This window comes from Anastrepha obliqua, chromosome 2, assembly GCF_027943255.1.
Source record: "Anastrepha obliqua isolate idAnaObli1 chromosome 2, idAnaObli1_1.0, whole genome shotgun sequence".
Classification (NCBI taxonomy): Eukaryota; Metazoa; Arthropoda; class Insecta; order Diptera; family Tephritidae; genus Anastrepha; species Anastrepha obliqua.
The window spans coordinates 59,156,474-59,175,195 of NC_072893.1; the positions used below are offsets into that span (position 1 = coordinate 59,156,474).

At 38.0% G+C, this 18,722-nt stretch overlaps 1 non-coding gene and 2 pseudogenes across 1 annotated transcript; all 3 read left to right on the top strand.

The window, feature by feature from the left end:
• Positions 1–2,588: 2,588 nt before the first annotated feature.
• Positions 2,589–2,707, top strand: LOC129239767 (5S ribosomal RNA). The gene has a single exon (XR_008581923.1). It is a non-coding gene; the product is annotated as a 5S ribosomal RNA (ribosomal RNA).
• A 740-nt stretch (positions 2,708–3,447) lies between these two features.
• On the top strand, positions 3,448–3,573 carry LOC129239803 (5S ribosomal RNA; annotated as a pseudogene).
• A 752-nt stretch (positions 3,574–4,325) lies between these two features.
• Positions 4,326–4,451, top strand: LOC129239808 (5S ribosomal RNA; annotated as a pseudogene).
• Positions 4,452–18,722: the final 14,271 nt, after the last annotated feature.

Genomic DNA, 18,722 nt, shown 5'->3' on the forward strand with positions numbered 1-18,722 from the left:
TGGAAATAAGTATATGTGCACAAATTTTTTTTTCTGTATCTCTACTAAAATTAACGGTACATTTATTTTTTATTTATTTTTGGTATACACAATTGAGCCTACTGCAAGAATATTACTGTAAAATTCTTCTTCGTCACCATTCGCGGTACCGTTATCATAGTTTTGTGTGTCATCATAGCACACTTCATAGGAAATAAGTATATGTGCAATATGACATTAGTGGGTATTTGGCAGCGATCGCGATCACATTAAAATATTTTGGCAATTCTTTTTAATTTTTTTTTAATTATTAATCACGTAAGTAATTAATTAAAAGCGTGAGCAATTAGAAATTGTCATATTGTTGTTGAATTGAACTGTAGAATGCCACGTGGGACCCATTTGACCACTGAAGAGCGTGGTTTGATTCTGGGAATGAGAGAAAGTGGCAAAACAATTGCAGAAATTTCTTCCCGCGTAGATCATCACATCAACACCATAACAAACTTTTGCAAAAATGCATCCAGTTATGGTAAAAGCAAGCGCAGCGGCCGACCAACGTCTCTTAAAGAACGCTCCAAAAGGGAGATTTGGCGTCTTGCTGCCCAAAAAGAGATGTCCTGCAGCGAAATTTGCAGCCATCTGAACCTCAACGTTTCCAGGAGACGAGTCAACCAAATAATTTGCGAAAATAAGAATCTGTCATATGCTTTGCGAGAGCCTGTACCAAAGCTACTACCACGTCACCTTAAGGCCCGCTTGGCATTCGCGGAAAAATACAAATTTTGGACTCACGAGTTCCGAAATGTGGTTTTTTCCGACGAGAAAAAATTTAATTTAGACGGTCCAGATGGCTGCCACAAGTATTGGCAAGATAAAAGACTGCCCCGACAAACCCGTCACAAACGCAACTTCGGTGGAGGGTCGTTAATGGTATGGGCTGCCTTTGGATATGCCGGAAAGTCCCGAATATGCTTTATTCCGACAAGAACCAACGCGGAAATGTACATACAGCTTCTTGACCAAGAGCTCATTGATTATTCGGAAACATTTTATCCTGACAAGTGGACTTTTCAGCAGGACAATGCTCCAATACATACTGCAAACTTGTTCAAAATGTTTTTTTCATCACGAAATATTGATGTTTTAGAGTGGCCAGCATTAAGTCCTGACCTTAATCCAATAGAGGACCTTTGGGGCATACTTTCTGCCAAGGTTTACAAAAATGGACGTCAGTTTGAGTCCATTGTGCACCTCAAGGATGCTGTGGTCGCTGAGTGGGCAAAAATTAGCAAATCCACGCTAGAAAAATTGGCCGACTCAATGCCCACTCGCTTAAACAAAGTTATTTCAGCCAAAGGCAACCATATTAATTATTAAATTAAAAAAAATAAGTTGAAATCATTGAACTTCGGCAAGAAATGCGACAAAATTGTGAAATGCACATATAATTATTTCCTATTAAACTTTTTCATTTTATTTTTTATTTTTGTAAGTTAAAAAAAAAATGAAGTTTTTGTTATTGTTTTTTAATTGTTTTAATTAGATTTATAAGTAAAAAATAAGTCAATAAATTCTATTTCATTTGAAATATATTTTTTTCACATAAATTGTCATGCACATATACTTATTTCCATGAGGTATGTATATGAATTTATTAGGGTCTCGTTAGGTGCATAGTAGGTATTGAATAAAATAGTTGGTATTCATATTTGGTTTGTTTGAAGTGAGTGTACTGGTGGAGATATAAATTGTCAACGACCATACCACGCTGAAAACATCGGTTCTCGTCCGATCACCGAAATTAAGCAGCGTCGGGCGTCGGGCGCGGTTAGTACTTGGATGGGGGACCGCTTGGGGGACAATTTTTTTTTCTTCATTTTATTTTTGCATTTCTTATTAATATAATATTTATTTGAAATTATAATTTTATACTCTGCTCTTATATTAACGTTTGCTATTTGTATTTCAATGAATTTCTTTACTCGTTTTTACTCCATTTAGTTAGTAGAATTATTTAACTCGTTTATTTGTGTAATCACTCCTTTAATGTTTTCGAGTTTACTTTATTTAGTTAAAGAATTAATTTTATATTTTATAAAATGTTTTATGCGAAAATTCAAGCCGAATAAAACAAGCTTGCAACAGCCACCCAAAAACTACATACAACAAGCAAACACTTACAACTGGGATAACTGAGAAATTCGCAATAAATGAGTACACCACAATAGGAATATCGGTTTATTTTGAGTTTTAAAGAAGAAAACATACATATATGACAACAGACAATTTCACTAGAAGAACAGTAGTTGCAGAGCGAAAATAACTACCACTATCCCATTTAAGCATTGCTACCAAATTTAGAAATATTATATAGTACATATATGTATGTATATAGCGAAAATATGCTAACCCAATATTTAAGCGTAAACTAACAATTAGAAAATGGTAGGGATATGTATTAAATCGTTATACACTCATTGAAATAATTCATATAATATATGTATATGATTTTATTAGGGTCTCGTTATGTGCATAGGTATTCAATATAATAGTTGGTATTCATATTTGTTTTGTTTGAAGTGAGTGTACTGGTGGGGATTTAAATTGTCAACGACCATACCACGCTGAAAACATCGGTTCTCGTCCGATCACCGAAATTAAGCAGCGTCGGGCGCGGTTAGTACTTGGATGGGGGACCGCTTGGGAACACCGCGTGTTGTTGACATCCAACAATTTTTTTTCTTCATTTTATTTTTGCATTTCTTATTAATATAATATTTATTTGAAATTATAATTTTATACTCTGCTCTTATATTAACGTTTGCTATTTGTATTTCAATGAATTTCTTTACTCGTTTTTACTCCTTTTAGTTAGTAGAATTATTTAACTCGTTTATTTGTGTAATCACTCCTTTAATGTTTTCGAATTTACTTTATATAGTTAAAGAATCAATTTTATATTTTATAAAATGTTTTATGCAAAAATTCAATCCGAATAAAACAAGCTTGCAACAGCCACCCAAAAACTACATACAACAAGCAAACACTTACAACTGGGATAACTGAGAAATTCGCAATAAATGAGTACACCACAATAGGAATATCGGTTTATTTTGAGTTTTAAAGAAGAAAACATACATATATGACAACAGACAATTTCACTAGAAGAACAGTAGTTGCAGAGCGAAAATAACTACCACTATCCCATTTAAGCATTGCTACCAAATTTAGAAATATTATATAGTACATATATGTATGTATATAGCGAAAAGATGCTAACCCAATATTTTGGCATAAACTAACAATTGGAAAACGGTAGGGATATGTATTAAATCGTTGTACACTCATTGATTGTGTATGTATATGATTTTATTTGGGTCTCGTTAGTGGCATAGGTATTGAATAAAATAGTTGGCATTCATATTTGGTTTGTTTGAAGTGAGTGTACTGGTGGGGATTTAAATTGTCAACGACCATACCACGCTGAAAACATCGGTTCTCGTCCGATCACCGAAATTAAGCAGCGTCGGGCGTCGGGCGCGGTTAGTACTTGGATGGGGGACCGCTTGGGAACACCGCGTGTTGTTGACATCCAACAATTTTTTTTCTTCTTTTTTCTCTTCATTTTATTTTTGCATTTCTTATTAATACAATATTTATTTGAAATTATAATTTTATACCCTGCTCTTATATTAACGTTTGCTATTTGTATTTCAATGAATTTCTTTACTCGTTTTTACTCCTTTTAGTTAGTAGAATTATTTAACTCGTTTATTTGTGTAATCACTCCTTTAATGTTTTCGAATTTACTTTATGTAGTTAAAGAATTAATTTTATATTTTATAAAATGTTTTATGCAAAAATTCAATCCGAATAAAACAAGCTTGCAACATCCACCCAAAAACTACATACAACAAGCAAACACTTACAACTGGGATAACTGAGAAATTCGCAATAAATGAGTACACCACAATAGGAATATCGGTTTATTTTGAGTTTTAAAGAAGAAAACATACATATATGACAACAGACAATTTCACTAGAAGAACAGTAGTTGCAGAGCGAAAATAACTACCACTATCCCATTTAAGCATTGCTACCAAATTTAGAAATATTATATAGTACATATATGTATGTATATAGCGAAAAGATGCTAACCCAATATTTTGGCATAAACTAACAATTGGAAAACGGTAGGGATATGTATTAAATCGTTGTACACTCATTGATTGTGTATGTATATGATTTTATTAGGGTCTCGTTAGTGGCATAGGTATTGAATAAAATAGTTGGCATTCATATTTGGTTTGTTTGAAGTGAGTGTACTGGTGGGGACTTAAATTGTCAACGACCATACCACGCTGAAAACATCGGTTCTCGTCCGATCACCGAAATTAAGCAGCGTCGGGCGTCGGGCGCGGTTAGTACTTGGATGGGGGACCGCTTGGGAACACCGCGTCTTGTTGACATCCAACAATTTTTTTTTATTCATTTTATTTTTGCATTTCTTATTAATATAATATTTATTTGAAATTATAATTTTATACTCTGCTCTTATATTAACGTTTGCTATTTGTATTTCAATGAATTTCTTTACTCGTTTTACTCCATGTCGTTAGTAGAATTATTTAACTCGTTTATTTATGTAATCACTCCTTTAATGTTTTGGAGTTTAGTTTATTTTTCTCACACTTTCTATATTAGCGGGGTAAAGTGTTTTGTTCTCAGTGAGTTCTTCCTTAGGATTGACTATGACTATTATAAGGACGGCACAGGACTTAGATAAGCGCAATACAGTGGGTTGCTCCTTCTCCATAGCCTCTACTAAGCCGAGACCGTTAGTGCGAGATGAAGAATCACACCCTGCGCGAGGTAACCCTGCTACTTAACTCAGTAAGATCCCTTGCTGTCATATGACAAATTTTGTGATTAGTGAGTTAAAACAGAACACTACGGATCGAGACTTGAACTGTCGATAACGGGCTGTTCTTCAACAGTGGCTCCCTTGAAGAGTACAAATAGGGCCACTTCGGTATATACGGCACAATAGAATTCGTTTTAGAGGTATGGTTCCTTCGGCAAAGTTTCTTATTTTGATCCCTAGAATACGATTTTCACAGAGCAATGAGCGATTTTTAAATCGCCCCGCCCTACTGTTCATATAACACCAAATATTTCCTTTACGCAAATTAACTTTCAGCATAGCATATTGGCTACGCCTCTTAAATGCCGCAGCCAAGCGAAACTGCACACAAATCCTCACATCCTCCTCTCATTAATTCAAAAACCATGGGTGTCGAAAGGACAAATACCGGGCTTGGGAGTTATAAAGTGGGGGATAGACCCCTTTATAAAGAGGGAGAGGTCCGTCCGCGTACGTGTATTATTGTGCCAAAAGCGGTTGATTGCATTTTGTTACGACAATTCTGCAGTCAAGACTTAGTTGCAGTCAAGATAAAGTATCTATTAGAGGGGAAAGGGGTAGAGACAATCGTCGTCTCGGCCTGTGGCACAAAATGTAACTTCAGGGGGCATAAACTCATGGACTTCATTCTGTCATCTCGCTTGGTTATACAGAACATTGGTACCAGCCCGACTTTTGTAACCAGCAGAAGGCAATTGGGGTGAGTTTTAAACGAGTGTTATAATAAGGTGTGCCCGGAACATAGGAGAAGAATGAGTAAGAGAGTCCCTTGCTGGAACGCCGAACTCTCGAAACTCTAGAAAACTTCCAGGAAACTTAAACCTCAGTTGGAAGGGGATTGAACTGCCTACCGTAAACTGAGGAAGGAATATAAAAAGAAAATTAGATCATTTAAATTGATCTTTTATAGAACCTTCTGCAGTGAACTGGAGAAACGCAAGAATTCAACGAGGTTATGCAAGGTCATCCAAAGAGACCGGACGGCTAGGCTGGACTCACTGCTCAAACCTGGTGGTACTTATACTGACTCAAAATCAGATGTGTACGATGTTATCTTTTCAACACATTTCCCTTGCTATCCATCAATCTGACCATGTCGGTATAATTACCAGCAGAGGTGATTGGTTCATTGCATCTAGGATAGTTAACGAGGAAACGATAAGGTTCGTCTTCTCGTCATTCGAAAACTTTAAGTCCCCAGGACTCGATGGCATTTACTTAATCATGCTCAAGAGTAGCGGAGAACAACTAATGAAGGTTCTAAAAAAATCTTTACGGCATGTCTTGCGCACGCTTATGTTTCACAAACGTGGTGTTTGGTGAAAGTTGTCTTTGTGTCAAAGCCAGGCAAGGACAACTACGCTTTTCCAAAAAGTTTCAGACCTATAAGCCTGACATCGTTTATGCTTAAAGGCCTGGATTGCATGGTAAAGAAACACATTAAGACGAAGGTTTTAAGTCGAAAGCCTCTCAATGTCAGACAGCATGCTTATCAAAGTGGGAAATCTTGCGAATCGGCTCTGCACGAGTGTGTCAGCATGTCAGCAGCTGGAAACAAGAAAGTACACTCTTCGTGTGTTTGACTCTATGTGCTCTTCTATCAGAAGTTATGGAGTAGAAGAAATCATTGTCAGATAGATTTACTCTACGCTATCCAAAAGACTCCTTACCATGGATAGAGAAAGCGATGAAGGAGTCAAGGTTGAGGTTAAGAAGGATTGCCCACAAGACGGTGTACTCTCTTTCCTACTTTCATGATTTGTTGTGGACTCTCTTCTTAATTATCTGCAGGAAATTGGATACATCCAAGCATACGCGGACGCGTATTAATCTCAGGACGATCACTTCAAGCTATATGCAATTAAATGCAGGTAGCTCTAAATAAGATTAACACGTTCCCTGTCCCAATACAAAAATGCCAAATTGACCGACAAGTCCAACAGGGTTTTTTGAATAATTTGTTTTTACTTTATTATCGTACCAGCACGTCCAGTGCAGAAACTGTACAGTTCCGTTACAGTTCCGTCCAGTCAAATAATTTGTGCTCAGTGCTTATCAGGCGCACGTTTCCTGAACCATATGTGGCTCAGCGGACAGGGAACGTGTTAAGCATTGATGCGAATTGCACGGTCTTTCGGTGAATCCTTTAAGAAGTACCTTAGTGCTATACACTAGGAAACGCAATATGTTACTACTAATACTTGTTACTACCCACATTGAAAGGGGTAACACTGCAACTGTCTTCTGAAGTTTAATACTTAGGAGTAATCCTAATCCTTACCTGGAAGAAGCACGTCGAGCAGAAGGTCTCTCCAACACTAAAAGTCTTCGAGAAGTGTAAGAGAACCTTTAGCAAGACATGGGGTCCAAGACCAGGTTACATTCGCCTCTGTAGTATGGTGGAAGGCTACAATGGTTGCAAAAATTAGAAATCTACCCATATTGTGATTAATTTTTTGTAGTATTGTTTATTGGTACTCAATTCCAAATCAAGTTTTATTGAAGTGATCTTACACCAGGTGATTGGTTATATGAAAATCTTTCAGAAATATTGTTTGATTGTAAACAATTGTTTCAAAATTTTACCAGGTGAATCACAGATGTTCTTAAATTAATAGCAAATCATAAAGAGAAGCGTATGACTTCTCTTCGGTGGGTCCGGTTTGGAACCCACTGTGGACATAGAACACCAAGTTAAAGAAAAATATTTTTCCAGTAGCGGTCGCCAAACGGCAAACAGTGTCAAACCTGAAGTGCAGCTCTTCTCGTAAATAACAATCAACCATTCGGTTGCTGCATAAAACTGTAAGACGCTCGTTTCCTAGGCAAACATCAAAACACCAGCGCGCCACAAATTGGAGGAGAAATTCAGCCACTTTGAAATTTCGACAGCTAATAAAAGGTACTAATAGTTCTTGTGGTTTTAGAATTCTCACTGAAAGTACAATATAAAATAAAAAAACTATTATGGATAAAATAATTTCAATTGAACTATTCAATGTGATAAATTATGTTAATTTTTTTCCCGAACCCTTGTCGCGATCCATAAAAAATGTTTAAAGATTTTAAAATTTCCGTCGATTCATTTATTTTGTACACACGATATGAGATTTGACTTTTGGTGTTGGCAATTTGTGTGACTGTAACAAATTTCATTATCTTAGCTTTCGTTGTTCCCTTTTCCAATACCTAGCACTTTTCACCATAATTAGCTTAATTGTTGACAAGTTTTGACGATTTATTTGGTTCTTATATAATTTTAGTATTTTTTTATGAAACCACACAAATCATAGCTTTAAACTTTATTCAAATTAAACGAAAAGTAATCGAAAAATTTTTTTAGACTTAAAACTTTTTAATTAGAAGCACGCAGTTTTATAGCCCTTTGGATTCTGTTATAATAACGTGAAAGTTTGAAGTGGCTCAAAAATCACGTTAAATTGTGGCTTTTCTTTTTTGGCTGGCGGTTCTGTGTGTCCTCTCCAAACAACGAATATTCAAAATTTTTAAATCGAAGAAAAAATCCAAAGCCGTCGGCCAGAAAAATTGACATAAATCAATGCAATCCATGATTAATAATCTGGAGAAATACTGCACTGAATAGAATATGGAAGTAAACCCAATAAATTAGAGATGAGGGTCTATAGAAGAGGTGGACGACTTTCTCAGGCAGAAAAATGGTGGCATCAAGGTGAAGAAAGTAAAGTGGTTGCAGAATATAAATACCTTGATGCCATTCTCACACCAAAAATGGCGTTCTGCAAGCACTTAGAAGCCAGAAATACTTCAGCAAAAGTTAGTATTATTTGCACATGGAGCAATTCCTTAGCGAAGCCATTAATCTCATTAAAATCAAAATGGGAGCTGTTCCAAGTTATGTGCACAGCTTTACAAACTTACGCCGCCCAAGTTTGTGGCTATACCTCATCCTTATCATATCCCCTTGTCGTGCCATTTAGCTCGACGAAACTTGGGCCCAAGTGTTACGCGTCAACGCATGGTAAACAGATTAGAATAATATAAACTACTTTGTAACAGCAATTATGAGACTCGTGACGAACTCTGGTGGCGTACAGATAGAAACTAAAATTCAATCAAGACCCAGGCTCGTGATGTTTATGTTGGATCCGACGATCTATTCACGAGCCCGGCTCGTCATGTCACGAGTTAGACTCGTTAAAGCACGGCAAGGGGTTAAAAGGAATTAGGTAAGGTTAGGTTGACCTGGCTGGCTGAAAGCTATCACATAGACCTATTGGTCCTTAGTGTTACCAGATGAAGCTGAACCACTACGTTTCTTTGTAGTACACATTTTGTAATACGTCTGCGTCTTTTGCTAATCTAAGTAAACTCTGAAGCTCTAACCTCGAGAGACATTCTAACCTCCCACATTGTTTAGGATTTCATTCAGGTTCTAGCTAATGCAGGGCAAGAACATAGAAGCTGTTCTAGCGTTTTCCTCTCTTCTAGTGCATTGCAAAATGTGCTGCTATCGTTGTTTGTAATTCCTATCTTGTATGTGTGCGCCCCTAGCAAATTGTAGGCTGTCAGCATACCTACGACAGTTCTGCTTTCTTTTCTGACCAGAGCCAGTACGAATCGGACGTATTTATCTGCATTCTGTGTACACATGATTTTCGCGGTTTTGCAAGTGGCTAGGTTATTCCACTTCCTGTCTATCCGTACTTTCATGTCCGCAGCGATGTCATTGTATATCGTATTTAAATGTTTCAGTATGTCATTTACTGGTACAAACGGTATGTAAACAGCGCTCTTGGTAATCTCATCTACAATTTCGTTTCCTGCAATGCCCTTATGCCCAGGTACCCAATAAATGTATAACCGTCTGTCTGCGACTAGTCTCTCTATGGTTTCCCTGCTTTTTAGAACATTTTTACATTAAATTTCATATGAGTTTATTACTTTTATCGCCGCTTGGCTGTCAACGTACATATTTATTTTGGCGTTGCTTCATGTCTTTGCGAATGATATTTCCGCAGCCTTACCTAGAGCAAAGACTTCTGCTTGAAAGATACTGCAGTGGTCGGGTAGCTTAAATGCAGTATCACTAGAATCTAACGTAAAAGGTAGCCACATATATTCTTTAGAGCTACACATAAAGTATATTTAGAAAACCATCTATAAATACAATTGCAACAGACTCTCACGCAAACGAACACAAGGCATCTTAAATAAAAATATGTTTTGGCTTAAGGGGGTCTTCTGGTCTCGAGGCCCTGAAATGAAGGGTTTTTTTGCGGATTGATTGTGACAAATCCTGTGAATATTTAAAAAAAATTTTTTTTTTTATTTTAAAGGTACATGTCTTGGCTTTTAAAAAATGGTTTTGACTTTGAAAAAAATTAACACCCGCGACCTTGAAATGGCGCTGAAGACGTCCACCTCCAAACGAAACAGGTCTCCATTTTGGTCACGGTTTTTCCACCTGGGTAATCAGAAAGCAAAAATTAGATATGCGTTGTCTTCAGAGTTGCCCTGGTTAAGTTTTTCCGTGACAGATTTTTTTTTTTAATTTTTTTCAAAAGTTATGCAACAATTTGCAAAAAAAATTTTTTTTTGCTCATTTTTTGAACTTTAAAAGGTTATAAAAATGGAATGAAAAAAAATGTCAAAAATCGTACACGGGGAAACTTAGCGGTAAGTTTTCCAAACCTTTTAAGACCAAAACCATTGAAATCGGAGTATAACTACTATGAAAAGTGTGACCAAAATGCTTAAAAAACACGATTTTCGGGGAAACGCGTTTAAAGATAAAGTTTATGATAAAACGGCCGGAGGAGGGTACACTTCGGTGCCCAGAAAAATGTGAAAAAATGCGATTTTCAAAAAATCCTTTCTGTGGCGTATTCTCGCATACACATACAACAAAATTATGCAAAAAAAAAAAATCGATTTTTTTTTCGCTGGAGACCAGAAGACCCCCTTAAGCATCTGAACGACGTGGGAATGGTAGGTAGGTAGGTAGGTAAGATGGCAAGAGTACCCCAGGTACGCTACAAGTAGCACTTACGTGCCGTTTTGATACCATAGAGTGGACCACTACCTGTGAAAGGATTAAGGGAGGAGATAAGACCGTCTACAGCCATCCAGTGCTGTTGATGTAGCGGAGGAGAGAAAAGGGATCTAGGCTGGAGAATTTCGTCAAGTCATCCCCAAAGGGAACGCTGAGGAATCTCAAGCGCCTAGCCGCAAAAGCCGGACATCTGCAGAGAAAGTGTACCACAGTCTCTTTCTCTGTAGGATCCCCACAGCTTCTGCAATGGGGGTTGTACGGAATTCCAAGCTTCTCCGCGTGAGTGGTGATCAACCAGTGGCCAGTGATCACCGCGATGAGTTTGGAAATTGAATGGCGGGGGGTTCCCATCACCTTAAGCGTTCTGTTTAGGTCGTATTGAGGCCATAGTGCTTTTGAAATGGCACACGATGAGACAGACTTCCATCTGTCTTGCGCCTTTCTTAGAAAGAAGTTGTGTAGTTTCCCTTTAACGACAGCCAAGGGGATACCGATGTCTGAGAAGAGGGCAGCTGGACTCGGTTCTGCCGCCCCCTTCCTGGCAAGCTCATCGGCAATTTCATTTCCCTCTATATTCCTGTGCCCAGGAACCCAGATGAGGGAAATGTCTCCTGCCCGCTCGAGGCGTTTAAGTTCCTCCTTACAGGAGTTTACGAGAAGAGAGCTGCAATGCGGCGACGACAGTGCCTTATTGCAGCTTGGCTATCGGAAAAAATTTTTATGTCTCCCTCCCAACAGCGATCCCGAAGCATTTTGCATGCCTGCAGGATCGCGAAGACCTCTGCTTGAAAGACGCTGCTTGTCTCCGGCAGTTTATAGGAGACCGAGATGTTGGCTGATTTGGAGTAGACCCCCGCTCCCACTCCAGACTCCATTTTGGATCCGTCAGTGAAAACAGAGGCATCTATATCCGCAACAACTCTCCCCTCTTTCCAATCTTGCCTGCTCGGAAAGATAGCCCTAGCACAACCCTCAAAGCACAGTTTGCGGATGGAGAGGTCGGTGCGAATATCAGAGAAGGAAGGGGAGATCTGCTTCAGGATGCTGCTATGCCCAACAGGGAGTTGTCTCCAGAGGCCAAACTCCCTCAGTCTGATCGCACTCTGAGCAGCAATGGATTTAACTTGCAGATCCACAGGAATTAAGTGGAGTATAACGTTGAGCGCAGCGGTGGGACATGTTCTGCAGGCACCAGTGATGCCCACACATGCAGTTCTTTGCACTCTCTCTAATTTAGTGAAGTTGTAGCCCTTCTGAAGAGCTAACCACCAAACTAGGCAACCGTATGTCAAAATTGGCAGAACCACTAAGTTGTACATCCAGAGTACGACACGTGGCTTGAGGCCCCATTTCTTGCCGAACATAGATTTACAGGCATAGAAGGCTATATTAGCCTTCTTAACTCGATTTTCTATGTGCAGCTTCCAGTGGAGCTTGGGGTCAAGTATTACACCAAGATACTTGACTTCCGATGAAAGTGTAAGACACTGGTTATTAAGTCTAGGAAGCTTAAACAGCAGAGGCTTGTATTTTCTGGTGAATAGCATCAACTCCGTTTTGTCAGAGTTGACTCTGAGACCGCTACTGGCGGCCCACCTGCTGAGTGTAGCCAGTGCACCTTCCAAAATTTCAGCCATTACTGATGAGAAGGGACCTGAGACCATCAGGACCAAGTCATCGGCATATGCTACCACCGGTGTCAGGGGCATCACAGGTAACCCCTCCTGCCGGTTCGGGTCTTCGTTACAGACCGGATCAATAGAGTTTTCCGGGAAATGGGCATCAATAAGGATTTTTAAGGATTCGCCTGCAGATTCAGCCCACTCCCCGTTCTCTCTTTTGACAAGAGTTTTACAGGAGTGGTCCTTGGATAGGATCCTGCTGAGTCTGGCCGAGTCTTTTACGGATTCGATGGATTCGCAGTACTCTTTCCAAGAGTTGCGCTTCGCATCTCTAATGGCTTTCTTATAAACTTTCAAAATATCCCGGTAATCTTGAAAGTTCCTTATTTGATAACATTTGTTGAAGACTCTCCTAACCTTCTCTTTCAAGTCGGTCAGCGTTTTGCTCCACCAGGGAGGAAAGTCTTTCTTGCTAAAGGATACTGGGCAGGCCACTTTGAAGGCAGTCTGATAAGACGTGGGAATGGAGTTCTACCTAAAGTTTGCAGAAACATCAGTCTGAAAGATCGCTGTGTGCAGCTTCTTACCAAAATGAAGTGAAAAGATCTGAGCATGGCAAAGCAAGGAGCAGCGAAGCGAATTTACAAACAATTAGACTACTCAAAAGGGGACTCATATATGTATTAAAGAAGATAAGCTGACAATTTTTCAACAATTTTCAAAGCAAGATGTGGTTTACTAAAGCTAAATGCTGCTACGTATGGAGAATTTGGACCATTTGCAATTTACAAGAAGAAAAAGGCATGCAGCGCTTCTTAGGAAATTATCCGTTACTGAAAGAAATCAGAACAAGATACTTAGACGCAGTGAAGCTATATGAAGCAGAAATAATGAATATATTTAATGGTCAAAATTGGAAAAAGACTAACTTGTTTTATATAGTCAGCCTTACGTTAGAGAGAATTTCTTGTTGCAGAGTTAGTAAGTAGTAATTATTTATTAATTTTAGAGCTGTCATAGACAACTTTGTTATTGCCACAAATTTATTATTTACTTCTTTATATATTTATATATTTTAATGAATGATTGTATAAATTATTGCAATGTAAGATGCAATATTTATGAATAAATAAAGAAGTTATTATTGAAGTAACTTTTTCTGAACCACTTCAAACTTGGCTACCACTTGAATTCACTTCACTACAGTCCGGCATACTTAAGATTTTCTAACGATTCTGATTAAAAAGTTTGAAGTTTTGATGCCAGTTTTTGAAATTTGCAAAAAGTTTGAAAGATGGACTTATATAATTTTTGTATGAGAATGAATTATGTTTTTATACAAAAATTATTAAAATGAAATAAGAAACAAATGAATTTGTTAAAATTTTTTAATAAGCCCCTGTGCTACATTATTTTAGGCATTGTATAGTTTAGAAAAGAAATAGTTGAATTTTTTAATTTAAAAACATAGTAAAATATAGTAAATTAAAAAACACTCGAATCACATTTTTATATATATATACAAGGTGAAGTCCAAAATAAACAAGACTGAGACCAAATACAAACGACAGGAGTTTTTTTCTGATAACTTCGAGTTTATTTATTCAAAATAGTCCCTTCTGGCGGGATACACTGTTTTGCGCGATCTAAAAGCTTTTCGAAAGAGAGTTTCAGGTCATTGACCGAAATGTCCTTCGGGATGTCGGTACAAGCGTTTTGAATGGCCTCTACGAACGTTTTAGGTAGAAGTCACAGAGAGCCATATCAAAATGCGATTTCTAGTTAATTCTAGGCATTGACGGTTTGGCCCGTTGGCACGAACTACTTGTGTACAACTCCCTTGGAATTGTAAAAACAAATGAGCATCGACTTGATTTTTGATTTCTCCAAACGCGGTTTTTGGCTCGGGTGGTGGCTCGTCTGGCTCGTCGGTGGTCTTCCATTCGGCACTTTGACACTTAGTTTCAGGTTCATATTGAAAACACCACGTTTCATCACCAGTTACAATGTTGTAAACGAAGTTCTCGTCTTTTCTCGCCCCTTTAATGAGGTCTTTCTAATGTTGAATTCTGAGCAAATTTTGGTCCTCAGTCAACTTGTGCGGAATGAAACGTGCACAGATCTTTCGTAAGCCGAAATCATGAGTTAAAATGCGATAAACCGATGTTTTGGAGATATTCAACTCCGATTCCATGAATTTCAATGATGATTTCGGTTCATTTTTGATAAATTGACGACCAATTTCGATGGAGATTTCGGTGATTACTGATTTTGGCCATTTATTGTCATTTATGTCCTCACAACCATCTCTGAAACGTGTAAGCCACTCATGAACACTGGCACGAGATAGACAACTATAAACTTTTTTTATCAATTCAAATGTTTGGGTAAACGTTTTACCGATTTTAAAACAAAATTTGATATTAGCTGTTTGTTCGAAACTCATTTTTGTGCCGATGACTCAAACATATCGACACTTCAGACGCAATAACTTCGCTTCTACTGAACGGAATGTCACCAAGCTTTCGCTGGAAGTCAGCGAGGGATGTAACTTTCACCGCACTAACTCATTAAAAAGATGGCGCCATCAAAAACATTTTTATGACGTCAGTCTTGTTTACTTTGGACTTCACCTTGTACAATTGGTACACCCTTTTTGGGTGTTTGGCCGAGCTCCTCCTTGCGTTTTGATGTTGTTCCACAAACGTAGAGACCTACAGTTTCAAGCCGACTCTGAACGGCAGATATTTTTTTATGAGGAGCTTTTTCATGGCAGAAATACATTCGGAGGTTTGCCATTGCCTGCCGAGGGTCGCCATTGTCGCGGAGGGGCGACCGCTATTAGAAACAACTTTTTTCTTCATTTTGGTCTTTCACCGAGATTCGACTTACGTTCTCTCTGAACTCCGAATGGTAGTCTGGCACCAACCCTTTCGGCTACGGAGGCATAACTTTACTGAATAATAATGCCTTGTTTTTCAAAAATCATATTTTAAACATTTAAATACTTATGCACGCACGTACATATCTGATAGCAAGCATGTGCCGATGCAGTGAATTGAAAATTTAATACCCCGAATGTATTTTATGCAAGTTCGCATACCCACATATTTACATACATACACGCATACTCGTACATGGTACATAAGCATTTAAGTACTTAAGTGCATGATCAAATATTGTACGCAAATGCTTATGTAAACGTGTTTTTTTCATATCGATCTCTTCATGCGGCCTCTCTTGAGGCATTAAAAGTGTACAACAACAAAATTCCGAGTACACGTTTATTTGTCGTAATTGATTTTCGGTAATTCATCCAAACGCAAATTGCCAATTTAACGAGAACCTCAGCCAACTCTGCTAGTCGCCAGCAGCTTGATACAAGTATCATTTCATAAATGTCCCTGCATGATATTCTCTTTGATGCCATTCCCCATTCGCCATTTCCATTTCATTTTGGCAGTAATCGACGTGTCTGCTCACCCACTCTACATATAGTAGTATATGTACATACATATGGTATATACATATGAACCTATATGCATGTAGAGTGCATTTTCCATTTGCCCATCTAAGAGCGGCGTTGTATGTAATATAGTATTTTTATAAAGTGTCTATATATATTTACATATACATGCATTACCAGTTGCTTATTAATTTTAAACGGAATATATATAAATTATCAAATAGACGAGGGGTACATTTATTATGAGACGTACAGTATAATTTGGCGACATTCTAGCGCGTGGTATGTACCTACTAAGGTTAAATCCATCATTAGGTGTTATTATTATTATTGCTATCAGCAGGGAATCCCGCTCTGTATTGAAAAATAATTGAAAAGAAGTGAAGAAGACCATAAGCTCCTGTGAAACAGAACTTTTTATACTCAGCACACATAGCGAGTTAAATGCCAAAGTCATACAATAACGATATTTATGACTCCAAAATTTGTTCGAGAATTGCATCTAATTGACTTGATAATATTAGTTTGAGGAAAAATAGATCCATTATTTTTGCGTAAAATGTTTCCGCAAATCATTTAAAACTGTTTTACGGTCGATCTCTAGCTCCTGGGCGATGCTACGACTAGTGATATGACCGTCAACTTCGATTATTTCTGTTGTATCGACATATTCTACATTTTCTTTAACATTAAAAATAATTGAACGGCACCGATGAAACCAAAATTGCACGTAATTAGCTGTTACAGTCGGCATCATAAGCACCATTCAGAATTTCAGCGGCTGGCTTGCATTTTTGGCTTTATCAAAAAACAAAACTGTAAAATGTACCGAATTTTCTCTTTGTTGATTTCCATTGTTAACACCCTGTAACTCACAATTGAATGGAACAAACAAAAAACAGCAAACGATTTTATTCGTGTGTCATGTCGTATGTCACCCACACAACGAGCATGAACCTTGAATTGTTTGATCGATACCGAAAAAATTATTGATTTATTTTTCCCCAAACTAATATTTAAGCCAATGCATATTCTAATTTGCGACCTTTATGCAAGTACCAAATTTTATTTAAAAGTGAGTTGTCATGACCAAGAAAAGTTTTCAAAATTGGAAATTTGTTTTGAAAGTAGTTTAACCTGGCAGCACTCATTACCAGCTAGGTAGGTAGGTAGGCTGCCTATCAGACAATGACCAGTTAATACCCCACCTCTATGATTTTTCTTATATTTTCTCTGTTAAATCTTAACAAGCTTTTTGATCAACAGCTGTTTCATCTAGGCCATGTCGGTCTGCTTAGTTCGCATGTTGAGAGGTTTTGCCAACTTGTATTTACCTTATTGGTGGTTTCCCTACCTATCAGTAGTTTACAAGTGGGTAAAGGCATGGGTATCAGCGTCTTATCGACTTGGAGGTCGATCGTTGTACCGATTCGAGCAAGTTCATCTGCTTTGCAGTTCTCTGCTATATTCCTGTGGCCTGGCACCCAAATAAGATGTACATACTTTGTAGTATTTTGATACGTCATTTAGAAGTTTAAAACATTCTATGTCTGGCGCTTTCTTTGCTAGCGCTTTTATTGCTGCTTAACTGTCCGAGTATATGAAGACTTCATTTGTGGATAATAATCTCGTTTTTATTACCGTAAGTCCCTCTTTTATGGCAGTGACTTCCGAAAAGATTGGCTAACTCCGAGTTTATCGGAGTAAACCCCTCCACCTACTCTGGTGTCTAGTTTATTTACCAGCTAAAAAATATTAGTGTTCCCAAATGAAGTTGTTTTTCTTTTATTCTAAGCTTCCAGCTACATAGACTTGACACTTTGAAGAATGATTCACCTTTTACTACAGAATAAAATCATAGTTTCCTTTTGGGTTTCAAAAAGATTAAAAAGAGGTATCATTCGTCCAAAAAAAGAACAAAGTTAGTTGCTCTTAGTTTCAGCAATGCGCCGCGTTCGTTTAAAAAAAAATTGTAGGACATAAAAAGTTTGAAATGAAATGCGAACTGGACTACTATGGGCGAAGTTCGAGCAGAAATCTGTGTTACCAAAAGATGGCCATTGATTCTTTGTGCTTTAGATGAAATTGATAACTTTAATTACTTTCTTAAATAACGCCCATAATGTCTGTGCCATCTTTTATCCGGTACCGAGTATTTATGTTTGTAAGTACTTAGTGACTACTTACCGCCGGGTTAAGAATTATTTTTCAAAGCAATTTTATTTTGAAATAGCACCTACCTTGGCCAACTGCTGATCTGTGGTTACCCCACAGGGACCAGAGCCAATAATCGGAATCAGTTCTACAGGAATCGTTAATTGGATCAGCGATTATGTATGCAATTTACATAAAGAGCGATGGTCTGGACTAGACTGTTGTAGAACTGCAAAGTTTTTCGTGACAAGCTCGAACAGGAAACTGTCAAACTTTCTTCTGAAACTTCGAAGAAAAGGCGTTCGGTTGATGGTCGGTATTATTATAGTATACAACCCATAGAGTCAGCATATGACCATGATTGGAACCATTGAGGATTGGGCTTGCCTAACATGCTTAGAGGAGGCAGATAGCAGTGAGCATTTTCTCTGTGGTGTCCTAGCTTTGCTAGTGCAAGGCTAGGAATTTTGGGTTCCGATGTTATGAGAATGAGAACGAATATTTCGTTGTCTCAAACTGGAGGCTATATTCAGATTTGCC